Below are 15,790 nucleotides of genomic sequence, written 5' to 3'. Positions count from 1 at the left end.
GTGGAGATGGTTGATAGCTTTTAAGTTCCTGGGGGTCACCATCTTCAACAGACAGTCCTGGCCCACTCACATTGATGCAACAGTCAAGAAAGCCCAACAACGTCTCCATTTCCGATGGAAGCTAAAGAAATTTGGCATGTCTGCATCGACTCTCACAAACCTCTGCAGGTGTGCCATAGAGAGCATCCTATCTGGCTGCATCACAGCTTAGTATGGAACTGCTTGGCCCAAGATTGCAAGAAACTGCAGAGTGTGGTGAACTCAGCCCAACGTATCACACAAGCTTGCCACCCCCACATTGATTCTGTCTACACCTCCCGCTGCCTCAGGAAGGCAGGCAGCATTATCAGAGACCCCCTCCCACCCAGGCTTTGCCCTCTTCCACACCCTTCCATCAGGCAGAAGATATAGACGTCTGAAGATCCGCACATAGGGGCTGTTTAGCACACTGGGCTAAATCGCTGGCTTTGAAAGCAGACCCAGACAGGCCAGCAGCACGGTTCAATTCCCTTACCAGCCTCCCCGAACAGGCGCTGGAATGTGGTGATTATGGGCTTTTCACAGTAACTTCATTTGAAGCCTACTTGTGACAATAAGTGATTTTCATTCATTCATTTCATTCAAAAGCTGGCACCTCTGTCACCACACCATTGCCTGAGTGATGAAGTGCTAGCCTCGGAATTTCAGATGGGGAAGGAAAATGTGATTCAGATTCCTTACTGCCTCCCAAATCGTGCGTCGCTCTGATAAAGGGTCAGCAAACTGAAATGTGAACTCGGTAGCTCTCTCTGCAGAGATGCTGCCTTGGCCTGCTGAGTATTTCCATAACTTTCTGTTCTTGTTTCAGATTTCCAGCACCTGCAGCACTTTGCCTTTGTTCCAGTCCTCAAGGCAAGGATGGAAAGAAAACAATGGGTTAAAAGAAAAACAACTTCGGCCTGTCCCTTTAAGTGATTGCGATGACGTAATGCTCCAAAGCAATGACATCATCGAAAGCAGCCACTTCCGGTCTGCGCCTCAACCGAACCTGAGCGGCGGGTGGGCGGGGCCAAATGCCGCTCTCCTTGATTGACATGGGCGGTGCACCAATCGGAATTGGAATAGGGGAGGCGGTGTCCAATGGGGAGGGGAGTGGTGCACGTGGGCCCGGACCGCTCAGGTTAGGTTGAGCCGGCGGCCTGACAACAGGAGGAGCGGCGCCGAGCTCAACGGTTGGAGGGAGGAGGGAGCTTGGGAACCAGGACCAACAGCCAGATCGACACTGTACTAACCCCCCATGGGCGGGTAAATTCTGAGGCAGAGCGAAGGAACGTGCCCCGGGCTTCTCGTCGGCGGGAGGTGAGGAACGTGTTTTCTCCAACGACTGATTTCGAAGGCAGGTTCGAACCAAGCGGCAAGCTGGCCAGCCCCGCCCCGCGCCTCCCGGCGACGGTCGCCCTGGCAACGTCGTGCGGGCCCCGGCCCTCTCAGCATTCTCCAGGCGACCGTCGCTGTGGCAACGGCACGCAGCGTGGCCCGGCCTTTGCCGCCTGGCAACGGTCGCCGTGGTAACGGCGCGCGGGTCGCGTAGGACGTCGCATGCTCTCACGACAAACCCCCTCGCCTCTCGGCCTGTCCCGCCTGTTCTAGCCCTTTGGTCCAATCGGTTCCAACCTCCTAGCTCTTTCCCAACAGCTCTGCATTTTCCCCCTATTCAAGTATTTATCCTGTTCCCCTGCAATTGAATATTACTGTTGAAACTGCTTCCTCCAAACACACAATATATTACAGATCAACATTATTTGTCGAATTTGGGGGCAAAACATATTTTCCTCATCTTACACTGCTTTTATCGCCAATTATTTTAAATATATGCCCTGTCCTGTGCTTACTGACCATTCTTATCAATTTCTTCTTATTTGCCTCTTCCGGTATTTTGAGAACCTCTATTATATTTCTGGTAGTCTTCTCTCGAAGGAGAGCAATCCCAGCTTTTCCAGTTTCACCATCGAACTGAATTCTCTTATCTTGCTATCATTCCTCTGCACCTTCTCCAAAGCCTTGATGCCCTTCTTGCTGAAGAGCGCTGCTCAGAGTTAGTGGACAGAATATCCCTGCTGAGGTCTGACCAGAGTTCACCTGAGGAAGGAGCAGTGCTCCGAAAGCTAGTGTTTGAAACAAACATGTTGGACTTTAACCTGGTGTTGTAAGACTTCTTGCTGTGATCACCCCAATCCAACGCCGGAATCTCCACATAGAGGTCTGACCAGTGAGTTATATGGACTTAGCACTTGCTTTCGTACTTCATTCCTCTGTTTGTAGAACGTAACATTTTTAAAAAAAAATTTAGAATGCGCAATTATATTTTTTCCAATTAAGGGGCAATTTAGCATTGCTGATTCTCCCTAACCTGCACATCTTTGAATTGAATTGTGGGGGGTGAGACCCACGCAGACAAGGGGAGAATGTGCAAACTCCACACAAACAGTGACCTGGGCCAGGATTGAACCAGGGTCCTCGGTGCAGTGAGGAAGCAGTGCTAACCACTGTGTCGCCAAATGTGACATTTAAAAAAAGAACCTCGTCATTGCTTGCGCCACAATTTTGAAACATTGTGGATGTGAACTCTGGAGTCTCTGTCTTCTTGGATCCCAATTATAAATTGTACTTGTTTGAGTTTATAGAATAATGGAATGGCCACTCGAGAGACAGAGGCCATTTGGCCTGTCGTGACCATGACAACTCACTGCAAGAAAAACTCAGCTAGTCCCTTTCCCATGCCTCTTCCCCACAGGCTTCCATTTTCTTTTTCCCTTCAGGTGCTAATCCAATTTCCTTTTGAAAGCCACAATTGAATCTCTCCAGCAGCCTCCCAGTCAGTGCATTAAAGTCCTTTCGTATTACTATTTGTCATTTTCCCTTCCAAAATGCATCATTTCAAACTTTGCTCTGTTAAACTTCATCTGTACATTAGGTTATATTTAATTTAGTATTTTTAGATAAATGTTTTTGTTCAACAAATTTGAATTTATGAATTATGAATTAATTTATTATAAATCAGACATTTAATTACAAATGTATCTTGATCCGGTATTGAGCCCTGTTGCAGCATGGTGGTTCTGTTTTTATTGATTTGACAGAGCCCTTTCTGTAGTTGGAAGGTAACATTTCTGAGGAGGTGATTGTTATGTGCTGGTGGTACTCTGAGATTTTAAACCTATTACCGTGCTGTACATTACCGTACCTGGTCCATTTGCTTACCTATGGCTTTGCACTCCTCGTGGAGAACATCCTCACAGTGTTCTGCATCAAGGCTGTTTGCAGGACAAAGCCCTGCCTGGAGACGTCTCATTGCCCAGGTGGCTTGCATTTCTTTTATTTATAGTTTCTCATTTTTCCCTGTTTAATGAAACTACAAAATAACATCTCTTTTGTTTTACAGTCTTCATTCTTGAGCTGGGGGCATTGTTGTGACTATGTGCAAGACCAGATTATGGAGATCCTTAATTGTCTGCCAATTTGCATTATTGCTGGAGCGGGGAAGGGTGGGCTGGTGAATACTCCCTATTGTGGCAAATGATAAGAGTTGCTTCACTATATGCGCTCCTCTTGAATCTCATTCATTTCAGTAAGATTTACTCTGGGCTTTTAAAATAATTCCCTTCTTTTGAATTAAATGTTGTGTCGATAAGTTTGAATGTACTATCATACAGCACCGAAGGAGACTATGCCCCTCTTTGAAAGTGAGATCCAACTAGTCCACTCTTCCTGCTCCATTCTCTTGCATTTTTCCCCTTCAAGTATTTACCCAATTCAATTTTCAAGATTACTGTTTAATCTGTATTCACTATAGTAGAATCATAGAATTTACAGTGCAGAAGCAGGCCATTTGACCCACCACGTCTGCACCGGCCCTTGGAAAGAGCACCCTACTCTCCTGTAGGACAATTTAGCGTGGCCAAGTCACCTAACCTGCACGTCTTTGGGTTGTGGGTAGTGAGACCCATGTAGACATGAAGAGAATGTGCAGACTCCACACGCTAAGTGGCCCGGGGCCGGGAGCGAACCAGGGTCCTCAGTTAGGTGCAGTTTGGACCTTTTGCAGTTTGCACCTCGCTGAGAGAGGTTAGCCAGAGTAAATGACAACTAGATAGACCTGCACTGTAAGCTGAGTAAAGAATTATCATTGACCATGTGGAAGGTGGGTGGGGTTAATCTAATTTTGAGTCTTGTGAGCAAACAGGCTGGAAGACAGCCTCATTTGAAGCTATTGGGAGAATCAACAATGGTTGTCAGTGTCTTATTGTAGAACAAAGTATAAGTAAGTGATGGGGAAGACCTGGGGTCCTGCAAGGGGTGGGGGGGGGGGGGGGGGGGTAGAGGGACGTTCAGAGGTTGCCAGGACTTAAGAGGAGGGTCACCCCAGTCAGAAGGGAGCTTCTGATGTAACAACTACCTGCCGCCCCACCCTCTCCACCCACTTCCTGCCCTGGTTGTACTTCCATTTCCAGCCTCTATCATCCCCTCCCGTAACACCCCATCCGTGAGGCCCTGACCGTCCCAGTGTACAATCGGTACACAGTCGTGGAGGGAATCCTGTCAAAGCAATTTCACGTTCCACCCCTGCTGCAGAACCTGTCGGTGAATGGGGGTTGTGGAGGAGGGGGTGGGGTTGTGGGGGTGGGTGGCAGGTGGGTGGACAGAATATAAAATTGTGTTTTGGTTTGTGTAGTTGACATGGTCTTTCTTTTAGTGCCCAGGGCTTACTCTATCTTTCGTTATTAATATGCTACAGGAGAAAAACACAGCAGGTAATTCATTTTAAAGCTGTGTCAATGATTCTTGAATGATGTTTTAATTCATTTCTGGTTGCTGCACAATTGTTGACAGACCTGTAATTGTCAGCTTTTCCACCCTGGCTACATAGCTCAAAGCACATCCTCCAGAGCAGCAACTCTCAGAACAGGAGGCCACTCGGCCTGTCATGTCTGTGCCAGTTCTGCCTCCTCTCAATGGGGATAGCAGCCTATGGTTATCTGGGATTATGGCGACTTACTATTTGTAGTGATATTCCAAGTGAGTTGTTGTAAGTTTAAAAAGGTGATTTGCTTCGCTTGGATTTTAAATGCTGTTTGAAAGTACAGCAAAGTAATTGGGCACCTTATTAACAAGTCTTGTTCTCTTCCCCATTGACTTTTCCCTCTCAAGTATTTGTTTTAATGTAATTCAATTTGCAAACTGTGCTAGATCTGTTGGAATGGAAGAAGAGGGTAAACCAATGTCTGTGTTGAAGCTGCCTTCAGTCACACTACTGAATGATTGCCTTGTCTGAACTGTTCCACTGAGTGAGTTTGTACTTGAGTCTCTTTCAGTAGTGGCATGTGAAGCCTCATTCTTTGAGCAATCAACTCAGTAATATGCTTTATCTAATAATTAGAGACCAAGTACTCACTTGGTTGAGTGGTTTGTCAGCTGGTGAGATTTGTTTTACTATTTGTTTGAGCTGTTGCTTTGCTTTTTAGTTAGAGAGGTCAGGAGTCAGGACCCGGGACGAGTGTGCTGTTGACATGGTCTTAGTTTTGCACCCAGGGCTTATTGTTGTTGTTGATCTGCTACATGAGAAACACACAGCGGGTAATTAATTTTAAAGCTATGTCAGTGATTTTTGGGATTATACTTTTTAATTCATTTCCGGTTGCTGCACAATCATTGATTGTAATTGTCAGTTCTCCCACCCTAGTTACATAGCTCAAAGCACATCCTCCAGAGAAGAAGCACGCAGCACACAAGAAGGCCACTCGGTCCATCATGTCTGCCTGTTCCTTGTTGGAACACTCAATTGGCCTACCCCGTTGCCATCGCTGTGAACCTTACTCTGTTACTATATATCCCAATTTCCCTTTTAAAGAGGCAATAATCTCTGCTTCCACTGCTCTTTTGTGACCAAGCAATCCGTGCTCCCAAGAACTCTGCAGCAAGGAATATCTTCTGACCTACCTCCTCCCTTTCTGGGAAACCTAAATTGTTGACCCCTCATTATTCACTGTTTCAGTGTTTCTTTATTTGCTAGGGGCTGGTTTAGCACAGGGCTAAATAGCTGGCTTTTAAAGCAGACCAGCAGCGCAGGTTAAAATCTCGTACCAGGCTCCCCGAACAGGCGCCGGAATGTGGCGACTAGGGGCTTTTCACAGTAACTTCATTTGAAGCCTACTTGTGACAATAAGCAATTTTCATTTCAAGCCTTTTATAATTTAAAATTTTTTTTTACTGTATGTAGTCTAATAATGTGTATATTTGGGCTGCTCAAAATTTCCTACATTTTAAGTAGAAAACGAGTAAATACCTTGTGCCCACTGGTTATTTCATTCACCCTTCTGCAGGAGCACTTAGAAGTTTAACAGAAGAAATCTGATTTGGGCTGTTTCCAATTTGGTTGAGGTGTAGTTTTTTCACCTCCTTTGGTTACTGTCAGTCCCAAGACAGTCATCCACATAACCCAGTTTGATTCCCCAGTGTGCAGTGCTGCACTGCTGGAGGTACCAGTTGTTACTTTGGAGATACAAACCCCAAAACACTTTTTGGGGGTGGAGGGGATATGGTAGGTAACTAATAATCTTTATTAGTGTCACAAGTAGGCTTACATTAACACTGCAATGAAGTTACTGTGAAAAGCCCCTAGTCGCCACATTCCGGCGCCTGTTCAGGTACACAGAGGGAGAATTCAGAATGTCCAATTCACCTAACAAGTACGTCTTTCGGGACTTGTGGGAGGGAACTGGAGCACCTGGAGGAAACTCACACAGACACGGGGAGTACGTGCAGACTCCGCACAGACAGTGACCCAAGCCAGGAATCGAACCTGGGACCCTGGTGCTGTGATGCAACAGAGCTAACCATTGTGCTAACCTGCCGCCCGACATGACTCAATGACAAGACTCAAAAGAGCACAAGGACTTTCACTGCAGCTTTCACCTGTTAACCAATGCCATGAGAAACAAATTCATTCCGCATTTGTCTCATCGTATCCCTGTTTCGTAAGCAGATATGTAGTTCTCATTTAACTCTCATCAATATTCCACCAAGAGCAATAAGGGGGATTCCCATTTGTGCAGTACCTTTCAAGATGCACCAAAGCACTTGACAGCCAAATAAATGCAGCCCCAAAAATTGTACAGAGATAATGAGCAGCTAACTTTGTTCCAGAATATCGCATTCGGGATAAATATTGGACAGGACACTGGAGGGAGATTCCCCTGCTCTTCTTTGTATCATTTCCTGGGATGTTTTACATTCACTTGAGAGGGCAGATGGAGCCTCTGATTAACATCTTATCTGAAAGATGGCATCTCCTGACAGTAGTGTCTACCTCAGTGCTGTACTGAGCATCAGGTTTTATGCTCCAGTCTCTGGAGTAGAATTTGAACCCACAACTTTCTGACTCTGAGGAGTGCTTACCGAACCACAGCTGATACATGAGATGTCTTGTTAATCCATTTTTAGTGGTTACGGGAGGAAAGCTGCCCTGGAAACCATGAAAACCACCTATTCCTCAAGGACTGGAATGGGAGCTGTGTAACATTTCCACCTGAGTCACCGAACATGCAAACAGGGTTTGGCATTACACCGTAGCCATGTTGACAGACAAGTCCATCCTCCCCAGCGCCGTCAATAGGATTGCATTTCATTACTCTGACCACATGTTCTGCAGAAAAACCCAGCGGTACAATTATTGACTGCGACCTTCCAAATGTATGTAGTGGCTAGAGATGCTGTTTAACTCCTGAGGAAAGTCATGGATATTGTTCAGCTGTCACTGTTGGAGGCTTAATTTTCAATTGGGAGTAATTGGAAGAAGCACATCACAGTGTTAAAAAGTGCACCAGTTTAAAGTGCATTTTCCCTTTTTACTATAGCAACAGGTTGACCGTGATGGTGCTCCTGGGGAAAGAAATGTCTCTCTTCCCAGCTATTTCACCTCATCCAGAACAGGAGAGCCAGAGGATATGGCCTGCATTTGGAAAAGGGAAAACTCACAGCTAATCTCTTTCGATTGAGCAAGTGGTTATTGGATGGAACAGATTCCACAACAAGACAGTGAAATAGATGGTGTTAGAATCCTGGCCCAGACCCCAACATTTGTTCGGGTACCGTACAAGAACCCCAAGTGAGGAAAGGACAATTTGTTCCAATCGTCCAGTAGTGATTCCCCACACAAATTGGTATATGGTATATTAAACAAACTTATTGTTAACTTCTGTGAAGGCCACGAAGAATCCAGCACGAGTTTGTAGAATCAAAAGAAATAACTTTATTTACAATTACATATATACAACAGCAGCAGTACTCCACCACTGCTCTCTCCTCTCTAGCTGGTTCCACACTGGCCAGCTCTATTTATGCAGGTGACTGCTAATGATTTCTCCGCCCCCCTCATTGGGGGAGCTCATACTCACTAAGGATTGTGGGATTGGCAATAGTCCCCAGCCAGTAGTAATCAGGAAGGTTATAACATCAACAAATGAATAAGTTACATTAACATCACAAAAAATAGCTTCCAATTGCCAGTTAAACAATTCTCAACAATAAAAGGAAACACTTTAACTTCTTACTGATACCTTCTTGATCTTCAATTAAGCGAAGCCATTTTCGATCAAAAACCACTTCCAAAACAATTAATAACCATAAGGACGCTTGCTATTGTAAAGGTCCTTCCTGTTGATTCCCTTTTCCCCCTTTTTATCTTTTGACATTATTTTGATCCGTGGACGCTTAACGGATGGGAAATGAGGAATTCAAAAGTTACAAAAGGGAATACTGTTAGCTTTGGAGAGCAAAACTCAGACTTTGTGGCCCCAATCGGTTCGATTGGTTGGCTGGTGGCAAATGAATTGGCTAAAAGGCCGCATTCTGTCCGGTAACAGGTGGGGATTGGATCCTGCTGGAGTGGCCTGATTTCCAAAGACCCAAGGAATCAAATTTGAATCCTGGATGTTAAAAGGAAAGGACCTACTCTCTCCCTTGTGTTCTCTCCAAAAAAGTTTCTGTATTTTTTAAACTGCAGAGAATAGAATAAATCTACAGTTAAAATCTGAAACTGAAAGCAAATCTTGAAGAGAAGAAAGGTGCTAGAAACAGCCATCTGAAACAAAGACTTTTGTCTTTTTACTTTCATCCATATTATTTTCACCTTTGTCATGTGTGTGTGTGTGTGTGTGTGTGTGTGTGTATATATATATATATATATATATATATATATATATATATATATATATAGTGGGGGAAAGTTATAGTGGGGGTGGGATTAGGAATTAGATGATAGTAAACCAATTGTATTTGCTGCATATTTCATTGCTGTTCTTGTTATAAATAAAAAGTAATTGTGTTTAAATTTAAAAACCTGGTGACTTGTAATTATTGGGCAGCCAAGGGCCAAAGAATTATTGGCTAATTCAATTGTGTTGTGAGTCAGGGTCAAGTGGGGCTGGAATTGACTGTGCACTAGCCCAGGTGGTCGAAACACTGCCATCTGGTAGAGATTTCTTGGCAATACTGCTTGGAGAGAAAAAGCCGTTCGTTCACCACCTGCAAGTCCTGCTGTCTTTGGCAGCTGCTTGCTACAGACCTGGCTCCTTCCATTAACTACATCATCTTCATCCCACTCTGATCCCCTGACCTGCTTATCTAAGTCTAAAAATAATGTCTCAAATTATCTACTCTCCAGGAAATCCCCAGCAATTATAACAAAATTCCATTAGGCCGTGTATAGAAAAACACATACATGGTTGAAATGAATGATGATCTCACTTTTACAACCCCCAATTTACAGCCACAGAGTCTGGATACCTTAACTTAGATTCTTTAATACTATTACTGAAACAGATATATATTACTGAACTTGGTCTTTAATAAATATGACTGTGATAAATATAAAATACAATATATGCCAATTTCTTGCACTCATCACAATAGTGTTGAATCATTTAAATGAAAGCTGAATTTCTTTCAGAAAATAAAATTTTGGGTTACTGTTAGATGAACAATGTTAGTCATGACGTGTTGGTATGGACATATGGTTCCCAATGGGGCTGGTTTAGCACAGGGCTAAAGAGCTGGCTGTTAAAGCAGACCAAGGCAGGCCAGCAGCACGGTTCAATTCCCACACCAGCCTCCCTGAACAGGCGCCGGAATGTACATAGTACATGGAGCATACAGTGCAGAAGGAGGCCATTCAGCCCATCGAGTCTGCACCAACCCACTTAAGCCCCCACTTCCACCCTATCCCTGTAACCCAATAACCCCTCCTAACTTTTTTGGTCACTAAGGGCAATTTAGCATGGCCAATCCACCTAACCTGCACGTCTTTGGACTGTGGGAGGAAACCGGAGCACCCGGAGAAAATCCACGCAAACATGGGGAGAACGTTCAGACTCCACACAGACAGTGACCCAGTGGGGAATCGAACCTGGGACCCTGGCGCTGTGAAGCCACAGTGCTGCTCACTTGTGCTACCGTGCTGCCCAATGTGGCGACTAGGGGCTTTTCACTAACTTCACTTGAAGCCTACTTGTGACAATAAGTGATTTTCATTTTTTTTTCATTTCAATGTGCTCAACACTGGAATTTCCCTCCATTCATAGCTGTCTCTGCTATAGACTGGTTGATAGAGATTGTTTGCCACGATTAGTCAATCTCTCCATTATCATGTATCATTGACTGTCATGGTGGTCAAAGACGGACTTTGGTCTTTTCTCCTTTAGTAATTCCATTTAGTAATGTGGCCACAGATGATGTGTTGATAGTCAGAGACAGAAGATTTTTTTGTGTTGGTGTCAGTGAAGGTTTTGTTCCATCAGCTTGTACCTTACATGACCAGAAATAGCCAAAAGGTAATATTGCAAAAATAAAAGCAGAGAATGCTGGAAGATCTCAGCAGGTCTGACAGCATCTGTGGAGCGAGAACGGAGACAACGGTTCATCAAAGCTAAAGTAATCTTGCTGAATTGGATAACATTTGGCTGTTGGCTAACTTTATTTTTCTTTTAAACTTAGTCTCCCCAGTGACCAATTGAATTAATTTGGCAATTTTTCACAGCGAGGATGAGGTGGGGGTAGCGTTAGCCACAACCAAGTGGTCACGCACTTGCCTCTGAATCAGCAAGATTGCAGGTTCAAGTGTCTGTCGGTTCAGTACAGTACTGAGGAGGTGAGATGTGGTTTAAAAGATCCCACAGCACTATTTTGAACAAAAGCCGTGGAGTCTCAGACTGGCCAATATTTATCCATCAACAAACATCACTAAGACAGATTATCTGGTCATTATTTCATTGCTGTTTGTGGAAGCTTGCTGTTCACAAATCGGTTGCTGTGTTTCCTACAGCATTGATTGGACTTAAGTTTTTAAAAATGTATTTACTTCCTCCCCTGGTTGAATATGACCTGTGTTTGGGAAAGCAATTACACACATGTACCACTGATGGCAATTGAAACATTTGGATTGGATTTATTGTCACGTGTACCGAGGTACAGTGAAAAGTATTGTTCTGCGTACAGTCCAGACAGATCGTTCCGTACTTGAAAAGGACATGACATCATTATAGATATCATCATAGAATTTATACGATAGTTACACAATATAAATACATAGTCGCAGGCATCCGGTGAAGCATAAGGAGTGTAGTCCTACTCAGTGGAGAAGATGTGTGTGGAGAGATCAGTTCAGTCCATCAGAGGGTCATTCAGGAGTCTGGTAACTGTGGGGAAGAAGCTGTTTTTGAATCTGTGAGTACGTGTTCTCAGATGTTTGTACCTCCTGCCCGATGGAAGAGGTTGGAAGAGCGAATAATTCAGAGGCAATACAAAAGACACAGTGGTGAACAGTGGGAACATACTGGTGATATTGAAGGAGAAAAGGTGCAACTGCATCTCTACAAAATTATTTTCTCTGCTGTGAATGTCACTGTGCCACACTGGCACTGACAGATCTGCAGCATGCAACCAGCGCAACTCTCGCCCTCCTGGCTGTCTCTCCCTGTCTCTGTAACCTTCTCCAAACCTAGTCCTCCTGATCAATCTGATCCTCTCGCACATCCCTAATTTTCTTCTAACTTTCCCCCATTGGTGGCACTGCCTAGCGTCTTAAACTGTGGAACTCCCATATTAAACTTCTCCAACTCCTCCTTTAAGACACTCTATCTCTGTGACCAAGCTTTTGACAATGTCCCATTATCTCCTTGTGTCGTTTGATGTTGATTTTTGTTCGATTATTCCTGTGAAGTGCCTTAAACGGTGCTTTACTATGCTCCCATGCTATATAAATGTGAATTATTGTTATTTTTGGTTTTAAATACATTTTATGGGGGCATGGAGTGGAACCTAACAAATTCCACTTGCTCCAATTTTTCAGGCAATCATTACATTTCTGGTGCTTACAAAATGACACTCCCTTGGTTAATGACAAATCTATAGACACAAATTACTGCTTTGCCTCTTGCTGCCAACCATTCATTTGTGTCTTTGGAATCTGTATCGATTCCACAGCATTATTTGATCTTGTCAAGTTACTTTGCGTATGTTAAGCAGACGCAACACGATTACAAAGTCCAGTTAGCAGATCTTATTGCTACCTAAAGGCTACGGGCAGGAGTTGCCCTCCTTAAGGTTTAAAGGTTATCTTGTAGCATCAGCAGCTTTCGTTGCCTGTTTTGCATTCTTTTGTATCTAACTGGTCATGGCCTTCTGCCTGATTTTGCAAAAATTAATAATTCATAAGGTTTTAATGATGGCAGTGTCTGCCCTCTTCGCTCTGTGTCTGTCTGGGTAACTCGAGACATTTTTAAAGAGACATAGTCTTCCTGGTGAAAATGTTTGACAACTTCTTTTCTCTTGTGACAAGAGCAAAACCATTGGCCGATGAGCTTTTATTCACTGTGTATGTTTAAAGGATAAAGTTGTAAGATAGTGAGTGGGTGGGCAGAATAGTGCTCTGGAGCGAGCAGTGCATCACAGTGGAGCCCCCATGTTGCCTAAATGTGCATTTTCCAGTAGGTTTGAGGATGCCAATCCGACAGCCTCCCTATCGCCAACAGAGCGGAGATATCTTCATTTAAAATTAAAAGCAGGGACTTGTAAATGTGTAGTTGGGCAGAAATGAATTTGCTACGCAATTAGATAATCTTACCGTAGGGTTAGTGAACCGTAGGGTCTTCCCATTGAATTGGATGTCCCAGGGCCATTGAAGGGATAGTTTAGCTAAGGACCCTGCCTCTGATCACATTACAGTACGAGAAGTATAATCAAGGTTGACTTTTGCACCCAATTTGATCCCCTTAGGATCCCATTGTCTAATTAACCTATCAAGATTCACACATTTAAATATGACCATTTTATTGCACATGAATACAAGAGCTCTAACCTTCAGGAAACCAATACCAATTTTTATTTAGTTACTTAACCCCTTTTAATGTATTTGAAATTCCCGAGGGGCTTCACTGGAGCATTATAGAACAACATGTGACACTAACCGCATTAAAGTATATTGGAGTGCATGGAGAAAATCTTATTTTCTTGACGCAAAGCCTTGTATAGTATATGTATATATTCAGAACTCAATGAAAAAAAATGAAAATCGCTTATTGTCACAAGTAGGCTTCAATGAAGTTATTGTGAAAAGCCCCTAGTCGCCACATTCCGGCGCCTGTCCGGGGAGGCTGGTACGGGAATCGAACCGTGCTGCTGGCCTGTTTGGTCTGCTTTAAAAGCCAGCGATTTAGCCGAGTGAGCTAAACCAGCCCCTAATTTGTAATAGAGCCTTTAATGCAATACAATTTCCCACAGCATTTCACATGAGTGTGAAGGAAGGAAGATCTGACAGAGGGGAAATGACCAAAATCTTGATCAAGAGGTAGGTTTTAAGGAGCAGTGCAAAGGTGGAAAAGGGAGGTGGACAAATGGTTTTGAGGAAGGAATTCCAGAGCCTAGGACCTTGGCAGATGAAGCAGTGGATTGAATAATGTCTGGGGTTTACTGGGTTATGGGGATAGGGTGGAGGTGTGGGCTTGGGTAGGGTGCTCTTTCCAAGGGCCGGTGCAGATTCGATGGGCCAATTGTCCACCTACTGCACTGTAAATTCTATGATTGGTGAATGGGACTTGGTGTGAGTTAGGACACTGAGATGACCTCCAGTTTACGGAAGATAGAATATGGGAGGTTGCCCAGGACTGTGTTGGAACAGTCAAGTCCAGGGTGGCACGTTGTCATAGTGGCTAGCACTGCTGCCTCACAGCGCCAGCGCCCCGGTTTCAATTCCGGCCTCAGGTGACTGGGCGGAGTTTGCACGTTCTCCCTGTGCCTGCGTAGGTTTTCTCCGGGTGCTCGTGTTTCCTCCCACAGGCCAAAGATGTACAGGTTAGGTGGATTGGCCGTGTTAAATTGCCAAAGGTTTGGTGGGTTATAGGGATAAGGTGGGGGATTGAGCCTAGGAGGGTCTTTCGGAGGGTCAGTGCAGACTCAATGGCTTCCTCCTGCACTGTAGGGATTCTACGATTCAGCAGTATGGAATAGGGTTTCCGCTGAGGATGTACTGAGGCAGGGATGGAAAAATGCACTGCTACAGAGGTGTAGATAGATGGTCTTGGTAATGTCGACGATATGTGATTGACTGCCAATAAATCACTTTCTTATCTGAGAATCCAGTTTGATTTGTTACGAATGCCATTGGTGATTTTGTGATGCCCTGTATTTTCGTTATCTGTTTCACTGAGTCAAGACAGATAGAAATCTGCTGTCAGGCAGGATTTGTATTAATCACCATCAGAGTCCATTGCCCAATCGATACAGTAGTCAGTCTTTCACCAACTAGCTCAGGGCCAGTGTTAACTCTTAATTTGTTTAAAAATTCAACCTGGAATTGGTTTTGTTCTCGCAGAATTTGTCCGTCTTCTGTGCAAGGAGTTTGCACCAAAGGTTTTGCACTTCTGATTCTAATTTCAGGCAAAGCACAGCTCATCCGATGAGAAACAGTTTGGTTTACTTTGGTAAATGTATCTTTCCATCAGCAAGTTTTGCCAAGGGGTGACCGTATTAACTTTTCTTCCCTTGTGTAAAGTGCCTTTCGCATCAAAGCATCTCTGTAACATGCACACCAATGAATTACTTTTTGAAGTATGGGGATGGTTGCATGGACAATACTTAGTACATTGACAGTCGGAGAAGTCATACTTTTAAAAAATAAATTTAGAGTACCCAATTATTTTTTTTTCAAATTAGGGGCAATTTAGCGTGGCCAATCTTTGGGTTATGGGGTGAAACCCATGCAGACACGGGTAGAATGTGCAAACTCCACATGGACAGCGAGAAGTCATACTTAAATTGAGTGCACCACACAAGATTAAAACTTATTGATTTAACATCATCTTAAATTACTTGCACCACAATCGTTACCAGTGGCACATCTATGTCTGCAAAGTGTATAACTCAAAATGTATTCCACAGGTAGGATGCAACTTTGGAAAAACAAAATCTATAATTGTATCATAGTGTGTTTCAAGATGTCTCCTAGAATCCCTACAGTGCAGAAGGAGGTCATCCGGCCCACTGGGTCAGCACCATCCCCAAAACAAGTACCCTACCCGGGAGGTATGTTGGCGCAGTGGTTAGCACTGCTACCTCATGATGCCTGGGACCCGGGTTTGATCCCGGCCCCGGGTCACTGTCTGTGTGGAGTTTTCACATTCTCCCCGTGTTTGCGTGGGTCTTGCCCCACAACCCAAAGATGTGCAGTTAGGTGGATTGGCCATGCTAAATTGCACCTTAA

General features: G+C 44.1%; 1 protein-coding gene across 1 annotated transcript in view; it reads left to right on the top strand.

Annotated features, from left to right (window-relative positions):
• The first annotated feature begins 1,152 nt into the window (after nucleotides 1-1,152).
• pak1 (p21 protein (Cdc42/Rac)-activated kinase 1) overlaps nucleotides 1,153-15,790 on the top strand; it is a 219,584-nt gene continuing 204,946 nt past the window's right edge. Inside the window, exon 1 of the mRNA XM_038817721.1 lies at nucleotides 1,153-1,338. The gene's annotated coding sequence lies outside the window, so the exon portion shown is untranslated. The remainder of the gene's footprint in view (nucleotides 1,339-15,790) is intronic.

Source organism: Scyliorhinus canicula, chromosome 14 (assembly GCF_902713615.1).
Source record: "Scyliorhinus canicula chromosome 14, sScyCan1.1, whole genome shotgun sequence".
Lineage (NCBI taxonomy): Eukaryota > Metazoa > Chordata > Chondrichthyes > Carcharhiniformes > Scyliorhinidae > Scyliorhinus > Scyliorhinus canicula.
Note: the sequence above shows the minus strand (reverse complement) of the source record. Positions and strands in the feature narration are given on the sequence as shown.